Source organism: Castor canadensis, chromosome 12 (assembly GCF_047511655.1).
Source record: "Castor canadensis chromosome 12, mCasCan1.hap1v2, whole genome shotgun sequence".
NCBI classification, from domain to species: domain Eukaryota; kingdom Metazoa; phylum Chordata; class Mammalia; order Rodentia; family Castoridae; genus Castor; species Castor canadensis.
Genome location: NC_133397.1, coordinates 94,149,412 through 94,159,308, shown reverse-complemented (window position 1 = coordinate 94,159,308; position 9,897 = coordinate 94,149,412).

Genomic DNA, 9,897 nt, shown 5'->3' with positions numbered 1-9,897 from the left:
AGAGGAATGCTTATTCAGAACAAGCCAGGAAGGGAGGGACTGGAGATTAATCATAGTAACTCCAAAAGTATAGGAAGGTCTACTATCCTCCTTGGACAATGGCTGATGCTGAAGGAACACAGTGCAGAAATGACATTTAACAGGGAGATGAGATAACCTATTAAAAAATAGACTGTAGGATTCACTCACTTTCCTCATCCCAGTATGCAATCTTTGTACACCCTGCTTTTGGTAATGTGCACCAAGTCAGACAGGTGTGCCTCAAGACTAGGATGGGTTAAAACTGAATATCCTTATGTCTGTGCATGGAAGAAGTCCTACAGTTTGACTCAAACTGGGATGTATCTGTAGGTCTTGTAGCTGAGAGAGCCTTATACACACAGGCAGCTGAGCTAAGGAATAACAAGGCTACTTGGGAGACTATTGGGAGCCTTATTCTCTTTTCAATGGTTGTACTCACCAGGAACATCCAGAATAGAGCACACAAATTCCTCCTCAGGTTGGGAGACTTGAGTTCTGGGAGGCTGATGGACATCAGCCAAATCATGGCAACTGGAAGGATCCAACACCTCACCCAGTGAGTGCTGCTGCACTGAAGTAATGTCTTCCACCTCCTGCAGCTCCCTGCTGATCCTAAGTGTGTGAGGGGAAGACAATGTTAAACAGTGAAAGTTTAGACTTGACAACTTCTCACTGGGTCCTGAAGGGAGGCTAAATGAGGAGCCACAGAAAGGAGAGTGGTTTTCCCTTTGCAAAAGAGGAACCATACATTTCCCCCCAACTTGGGCAGAAAGTGACTGTTGATGGAGTTGGAGAACCATGTGTGTGTTTGGGGGGTGGTCAGATAACATGCTGGTGAGCAAGGACACTTAACCTCCATGCATGGTGCAGGTATGGCAGTCATACCATGACAACCACAGCAGCTGCATTTTGTTCTACTTTACTTATAGTGGTCCCGTGAAGAAAGCTTCCTGCTATGGGCATTCCAGGACTTGTTTTTTCACTATTGTGTTTAAGATGGTACTTTCTCCTAACACAAAACAGTATAGAGCATTTTTTGATCTTCTGAACTCTATTTTAATTTAAGAAATTAATTAGAAATGGTTTTGAACCCAAGAAAATAAAAGACTGGAAGCAAAACAGTTTAAGTATCTCCTCTGTGGTTGTCTAATTGCAGAGCTGTTTTCTCCCGGGATCTGCAGGTGACATGTCCACATCATTTTAGGTGCCTTCAACAGTCCTTGGTAATCACTTACCTGGGAGTCTTTGCCTCTTGTCTTTTGGCTTTGCAACCAATTTTGTTTTCTGCAAATATTATCAGGTGGAATGAATCAACATACATTGCTACTGTTTTACCCAGTGCAAACACAAGGAAATAAATATTCTCTCTTGAACTCAGGTATTCTAAGAGGACCACTGCAGATGGCCTTGGGATGTGTTCTATAAGTAGCTGGCTCTGTTTTTTGGACCATTCTGTAGACAGTCTTGTTATAATAATTCATTAAAACACATTCACATCCTGAACACCAGAAAATGGTTAAGCATGCATTTTCCACCTGATATCCTGGGAGACATGTTTAGCTGCTTCTGGACCTTTGCTCACCTTGCCCTGTAGGACAGCTTGCTTGTCTTGGTTCAGAAGACAGTAGATACTGAGATTAGACTTATGTGAAATATAAACTCCCACAAGGAGAGGAATACTTTCAGCAATCTCCAGTACAGGATCTTTGCCATTCATGTAATTTGGGGGTTCCAGGTTATGACATTTCCTTCAAGGAAAATTCCATACATAATGCATGTCAGTGGTGGATGTACAGGCACTCAGAGGAATGCTTATTCAGGACAAGCCAGGAGGAGAGGGACTAGAACTCAGACCTGAGTGATCATAGTAACAATCCCAAAACTATGAGCAAGGGTACCAGCCTCCTTGGACAATGGCTGATGCTGAAGAAACACTGTTCACAAATAACATTTAACAGGGAGATGAGATGTGGGATGCAAATATAATCAGATGCAATGAGTCACCTTACATTTCTACTGCTTTACCAACTGCAAACACAGGGAAATAAATATTCTCTCTTCAACTCAGGTATTCTGAGAGGACCACTGCAGGTGACTTTGGGATGTGGTCTAGGAGTAGCTGGCTTTGTTTCATGGAAACATTGCATACTCAGGTTCTGTAAAATCATTAACACATGTTCACAGCCTGAACACTGGAAAACAGTTTAGCATGCATTTCCTCCCCCCAAATATTCTGGGGGACATGCTTAGCTATCTTTGGGACCTTGCCCTGTAGGACAGCTTGCTTGTCTTGGTCAAATGCCAATAGACACAGAGATTAGACTTATGTGAAGTATAAATTCCCACAATGGAAGAAATACTTTCAGCAATTTAGGGGACATGATCCTTGCCATTCATATAATTTGGGGGTGCCAGGTTGTGACCTTGCTTCCAGGAAAAATTCCATACATAGGCAGTGATAGTGGGGGATGTTTAGGTACTCAGAGGAATGCTTATTCAGGACAAGCCAGGAGGAGAGGGATTGGAGATCAGAGCTGAGCAACCATAGTACCAGCTCCAAAAGTATAGACAAGACTGTCATCCTCCTTGGACAGTGGCAGATACTGAAGGAACCCTGTTCAGAAATGACATTTAGCAGGGAGATGAGATGATCCATTAAAAAACAGACTGTAGTGTTCACTTGCTGTCCTCACCCTGGTGTGCATTGATTCCACAGCCTGCATTTGCTAATGTGCACCAAGTCACACAGGTGTCCCCTGAGAATAGGAAGGGTGAAAAGTGACTGTCTTTATGTCTGTGCATGAAAGCAGTCCTAGAGTTTGACTCAAACTGAGGTGTACCTGCTGGGCTTGCAGCAGAGAGTTTTCTACCTTGCAGACAGCTGAGTTAAACAATAAGAAGGCTACAGGGGAGACTATTTGGAGACTTATTCTCTTTTGAATATGTGTACTCACCAGCCATGTCCAGATTAGCACATACAAACTGTTCCTCAGGTGGGGCCAGTGGACTCTTGTGAGGCTTGTGGAAATCAGACAAGTCATGGCAACTGGAATGAGTCAAATACATCTCATCCAATGAGTCCTGCAGCACTGCAGTAATGTCTTCTATGTCTTGCAACTTCCTGCTGAGCCCATGAGTGAGGAGAAGAGAATGTTAAACAGTGAAAGTTTAGACTCCACAACTCACTTGGTCCTGCAGGGAGGCTAAATGAGGGGCCACAGAAGGCAGAGAGGTTTTCCCTTTGGAGAAGAGGAATCAAACAATCCCCCTCTTACTAGGTAGAGAGTGACTGTTAAAAGAAGTGGAGAACAATGTATTTGTGTTTGGAGTGGGAGGTGCCAGTCCCCAATGCACTGGTCAGATAACATGCTGATGAGCAAAGAGATACAAAATCCCTGTGTGGAGCAGGCATGGCATGCGCACCATGCCAACCACAGAAGTTGCATTTGATCCACTATTTTTGCAGGGTTCCAGTGAATAAACCTGATATAGACAATGCAGCCTTTGTTTTTTAACTATTGCATTGAGTCTGAATTTTTTTTCTAGTTGCCTTTTTGTGGTATTGAATCTCAGACAACCAACTGTTCCAAAAGAGCAAGTGCCTCTCCTCCCAATTCCCTAACCAAGGGGAGTACAGCAGTTCACCCTGATTGCAGGAAAACCTGAGTTTATTTCAACCTGGGTTTCCCTGATGGTAGGCTATTAAATTTGAAAGAAATAATAGAAGACGAAAACTAGTAGAAGGGCCATCAAGAAAATTGACCCCATCCATCTGGCAGAAAGGATAAAGAAGATATATTCAGCTGTTTGGGGTTTTCCTTGGACCTGAGGTGACACTACTGCATAACAGCCCATGATTTCACATCACCTGAAGAACACAGCCTCCTCCTCTTCTTTTTTCTTCTGATCATATTGAGTTCCTGAAAAATACATTCAGACAGATACAGTCATAATGAAAACTTCTGTTATGACCCATTACACCAGGACACTTTAGGCACATGGATGTAAGTATTCTTGGTGTGAGAACAGGATACCTTGAGGGAAATACCCAAAAGTCTCCAGATTTTGTCCTTGGAGAAATGGAAGGGTTTCTTATCCTCAATCACAGGGCAAGCTTTCCCTGTCTCACTCAGTTAACATGACAGTGCCCTCTGTTCTGAATCTGGTGATCAGTTAAAACTATGCTTTATCCCAATGAGCAGAAAAGCCTCAATAGTGACTTCCTAGAAATGTTTCTGCAAGATTCAGCCTCCCTTACTCTGTCAGACACTGGTTTTTCTTGGTCGAGTTGAGATTATATATTGAGACTAATCTGATGGATGTAATCTACAGACCCTTACAGAGAAAACACTTCTGATGCTACAAAGAATAAGATACTTTACTTTCAAGGGGATGGAGAGAGCCACAGCACATGCCATGCCTTCCAGAATAATTCCAAACATGTCCAAGATATGTTTGTATGCTGGTAGGTATATGGCACCTTCTCATTGACAAGACAACTTAGAGGAGAGAGAGATTGAAGCTTGGAGATAAGCAGCCATGACAACAGTATTTCCAATGACGTAGTCAAGAGTACAAACCTGTTTGGATGGTCACTAATGTTGCTCAGTATCAACAATTAGCAAGAACATTGCAGAAGAGATTAACTGTCCAGCTTACAGAATAAGCTCAGGCATCAGTGGTGGATGGGTCTATTTACAGTCTTTTCTACCTTCCCTCTCTGGTTAGTTTGTGTTCACCACTCTGAAATTTCCATTGGACCTCCACAAATATGGTTGGTATGAGTGCAGTTCTCTTTATAAAAGAGTACTTACCAGCTGTATAACGAGAAGATTCCTCACGGTCATCCAACAGAACATCAGTGATGCTGGGAGGATGGTGGGTGTTGGACAGGTCATGGTAACTGGAGGACATCTTAAGACTTTCATCCAATGAGTTCTCAAGAGCTTCCTTAACTCTCTTCTCCTCTCCCTCTCTGCTCAGCCTGCTGGGATAGAATGTGATTAAATCAGGAGGATGAGATACAAGTTTCCCAGGTGCTCCTGATAGAGGCATAATGGAGTTGTAATGTATGGTAGGGAGACCCCCATCAAAAAGAAAGAAAACAATCTCCTGGGATAAGGATGAGGTGTAGCTGCTTTGATGATAGAAGACAGGAGTAGGAACTCAGTGTACTGAGTTCAAAGACTTTACAGGCCAATTTATTAGTTCCACCTAGGTACAGATAAATACCACCAATCAATGGACACTGTGAAATCTGTGGCTGCTTGTGACTTGGGACTGTTCATTTGCAGAATCTTGTCATATTTTACCCATCCAACCCCAAACCCTGAATATTTATTATTACCTGGGGGACAGCCATTTGCAATCATTATCATTTCCCTCATCTTCATGATTTCCTGCAATCAATCAGAAATGTCTAGTTTAACATTGAGTAGTCCCTCATTACCAATTGTAAAAACACAGTGCCCCTGTGGGCAAGGAGACATAAACATCCATGGAGGATTTCAAGATAGAAAGAGAAAATTGTAGTGTACATCTCATATATAGTATTCTCGTGACTGGCATGCCTTGGTTTTATTATTCATCAGCTAACACTTCTCAGATTGATGTACCACCCACATTGCACATGGTGCTTAAAATGGAAACACTATTAAAAGTATCTTGTGTTGAGCTGGTGGAATGGCTCAAGTGGTAGAGTGCCTGACTAGCCAGCATGAGGCCCTGAGTTCACACCCCAGTACCTGCAAAAAACAAACAAATAAGACTGCAAACTGCTGGCTCAGGTGGCCAAAATCTGTTTGCAGAGCTATCATGTGCTGGTAGAGTGACTCAGGTGATAGAGCATCTCACTAGCAAGCATGAGGCCCTGAGTTCAAATCCCAGTATTGGGGAAAAAAACTATCCTGTGTTACTCAGTTCATCACATTATCTAGCTGCCTTTGGATTCTATACCTGCAACATGCATGGAAAAAGGAGTAGATAACACAAATAGAAAAAGATAAGGATATGAAAAAATAGACCAAATGCCTCAGTAATTACCTATATAAAGTGATATTCCCTGTATATGGAGAAGAGTCAAAATGCTCTTGAGATGCCTAACTCAACCTATTGATGCGGTGCACTTCCAATTAAAACACCAACAGGTTATTCAGAAGATAGCAAACCCAAAACCTCAAGTGTACTGGGAAAGTCAAAAGACTCACAAAAGACAACATTGAAAGAGAGGTAATCAATGAACTGATACCACCCAAATTCAAGAATTCTTACATAGCTTCAGCAACCTAGAAATGGTAGTAGTCCTGAGAGAATCCATTAATCATATAGCTCAGAAAGAAACCCTCACAGAGACACCAAAGAAAAGACCAGTCAATGGCAAAAGGACTCTTTTTAACAAGTGATGCTGGGATAAATGGACCTTCATGGGCCACCAAAATGTATTGAAATATAGTCCTTATAACTTTCCCCAAAATTAAATCAGAATGGATCACAGACCTCAAGTGTAAACCATAATCTGTCTTTTGCCCCAGTGCTGGGAATAAAACCTAGGGCTTTGCACATCTTTGGCACTGAGCTATATTCCCAACCTACAATCTTTGTATACAACTCCCAAAGATGATGAACAAAATGTAAGGTGACTGTGGGTTTGTGTTTAGACATATTGTCAAAAGCACAATTCACAAAAGACTGGATAAATCAGACTTTGTTAAAATTGACCTCTGTTCTGTGAAAAACATGGATAAGATAACTAAAAGAGAAAGAAAACACTCGGGGGAAAATCATTGTAAACATAGCTGGTGATATGTAAAGAAATGATTCTTACCTGGCACTGGTGGCTGACAACTATAATCCTAGCTACTCATGAGGCAGAGATCAGAAGGATTGCAGTTCTAGGCCAGCCTGAGCAAATAATTCATGAGACCCTATCTCAAAAAAAAATCATAAAAAAGGGCTGGTGGAGTAGCTCAACGTGTATGCCCTGAGTTCAAACCCCATTCCAAAAAAAAAAAAAAGATATGATTCTTTGGAGTTCTAGATAAGGGAGATAGTAATGAATAGGTGCTAAGGTGAACTTTTATGACCATAGAACTTTTCTGTGTCACTGCTGTGGAGGACATATCTCATTATATGTCTTCTAAAACTACCTAAGAAGCCCAAAAGAATGAGGGTCTTTATTTTCATAAATGCATTCAGGAAAATTCCATTCCTACATATGATGACTCCAGCTATTATGTGATCCATTTTCTATAGATCAGAAGACTGAATTTCAGGAAAGATAAAATGATCAATTGTCCAGAGTTAGAAAGAAAGCAAATAGTCTGAGCCTGGGAACCTTCCGTTCTTCCTCTGGAACAACTTTACTCTAACAAGCTGTCTCCCGTTCTGCTTTAACACTGGAGAGATGCTGCCCTCCTCATCAAAGGCCATGGCCCATCAGAGAGAGGATGATAGAGGAGGCAGACACTATGACCTCCACACTGCATTTATCTTTTGTGTTCCCCATTAAGAAAGTCCTGCTCTTGCCATTGCCCTAAAATTGACCTGGAAACCACAACAGCTGGTAAAAGTCACTTTGTAAGTGGAGTGTCTGTGAGCTGGTGACCTCGCACAGCTGTATGAAATCAGGGCTTTTGCTCATCTCACCTGGGCTGAGCTTGCGGAAAAGCACTCGGCCAGCCAACACCCCTCAGCCAGTTGCTCTTGGAGGTCCAAGGCCTGGTCATCACCACTATCATCATGGGTGACGAGGTCCTTGAGATGTATACTGAGGACAAATGACACATCTCTCCCCTGTTGTAACTTCTGCTCTAACTGGGACAGCTTCTTGGTCTGGTGTTCAATGAGGATGTTGGATTCCCTGAGGTAGAACAGAGAGAAAATGGAACCTTGCAGAGTTACACCATAGATTGTATGGGCTTTGACAGAGATGTCTGTAAGAATATCCCCAATGAGCCCTTGGGAGAATTCCAGCATGTGTTTTGTGATCTGTTTGAGACAAAAGAAAAAGGCAGGTAGAACAAAGGCCTCCCCTATGTCAGAAAATGCTCCTGCTATAAGATTCCTCCATAGTGTCCAGGTCTACTCTGTGACCAAAACCAGCTACATTCTGAAATCTCCATAATAAACACATCCTTTCACCTCCTCATTTGGCAATGGACAATTTTTTGGATATGGACTTTTTTTGAGAGGGTGACTTTCTACTGTCTCCTGGCCAAGGCTAGCTCTTAGTTCCCCCAGCTGACATTTACCTCAGAGCCACACATGGGCCAACCTCCTGCCCTGCACAGAGCCCCCTTACCTCAGCTTCTCAGTGAGCATCAGCATCTCTGTCAGGTCCCCCTCCTCGGGCTGCAGCTTCTCCCCCAGAACTGACTCAATGACTTTGAAGTCTCCACATTCTAAGAGAAGACAGATGCACCCATCCCAGTGGATAGCTGAAAACACTGCAGTGTCCTCCCTAAGACAAACATTGCCCCAGGGCAAAGGCTTTGTCTAGAGATTTCATATTTTAATATCCCAGTGTCTTTACTAGATTACATTTAATTGTCCCATTGGAGAAATCATGCTCAAATGTAAGCAAATTCTCCAATGACTCACTTGGTAAATGGCAGAGTCAGAATTCACATCACTGAGGTCTGACTCTGATCTGGACCACTGTAATTACCAAGCCTTGCACTTCTAAGTCAAAATACTGAACTGGGTCTGAAGTAGTGATTTCTTTTCTGCTCAGACACTAGAGCTAGACATTTCCTGAGTCTGTCCCAAGGCCCATTGTTACCTCAACAGTGTCTTGGGGATATCTTCCTTCTTCAAGTTCAAAATTGTTTCCTACAATTATATTCTGACCCTAAGAAAAGATGATAATGTGCTCTTCCAAAAGTTATCTCTGAACTTACTTAGAAGATGGCTAATTTTCTACTTTTTAAAGTTATTTTCAATTTAAAAAATTCTACCAAGATGTTTTGAAAAAGAAGTTGTATATAAATGAGGATAAATGCAGCTGAGAGTTGGAATGATTCCTTCTTAACTTGCTAGCTATTGTGCATGGCCCCTGTTCACATGATTCCTTGAGTCACAACAAACAGGGTGGTGGGCTGCTATTCCCAGCTGAGTGTGTGGGGGGAGATCCTGCTCTCAACCTGGCTTGCCTATTTCTCTGGCTGATGTTCTCCTCTGAAAACCTTCATTCTCACTTTGACCTCATGTCTCATAGCTGAGATACTTGTAGTCTACCTGGACCTGCTGGCCATTGAGTAACCCTGAAGAGTCACCAGCTCAGAGAGAGACAGGGCATATTACAGATTGTCTGATATCTCAGAAGTACCTTCCTCTGCTCTACAGAGTATCAAATGACCCTTCTGGAATATAAGAAGAACCTGTCCTTCAGGGTGTCCTAGTGCTTCCCCTCACCAGGGTTTCTTTGGTCTCAGCGGGGTCACTTATGATGCCACAGTTTCAGTTGGCAGCAGACTCCCCTGTACCTCCTTTGAAGCAGGTACTGTGCTCTATCTCCATGTCTCTAGCATGATCACTACAGAGCTTGGCCAATTAGAATTCAATGGAAGTTTAAACTCAGGGGAAGCTGGTGAGGGCCAGGCCAGGCCTCCATGTTGGTTCAACACTGATGTTTGCAGGAACTGACATGGTACAGAGAGTAGTGAAGAAAATATTTTGACCAGTTCTTGAGAAAAGCAGGCAATTCTCTCCCTTAATCAGAAATCAGCAATTAGGATTTTAACCCTAGACCCACCCTGTGCACTTTGTGATTCTTTTTGTCACCATTTTTCTATCCTTAGCAAATTCAGGGAGAAATATCAACTTCTATATTTCTAGGAATGTGGAAAGGATGAAATTTATTTGATAAAGGGAAATGAA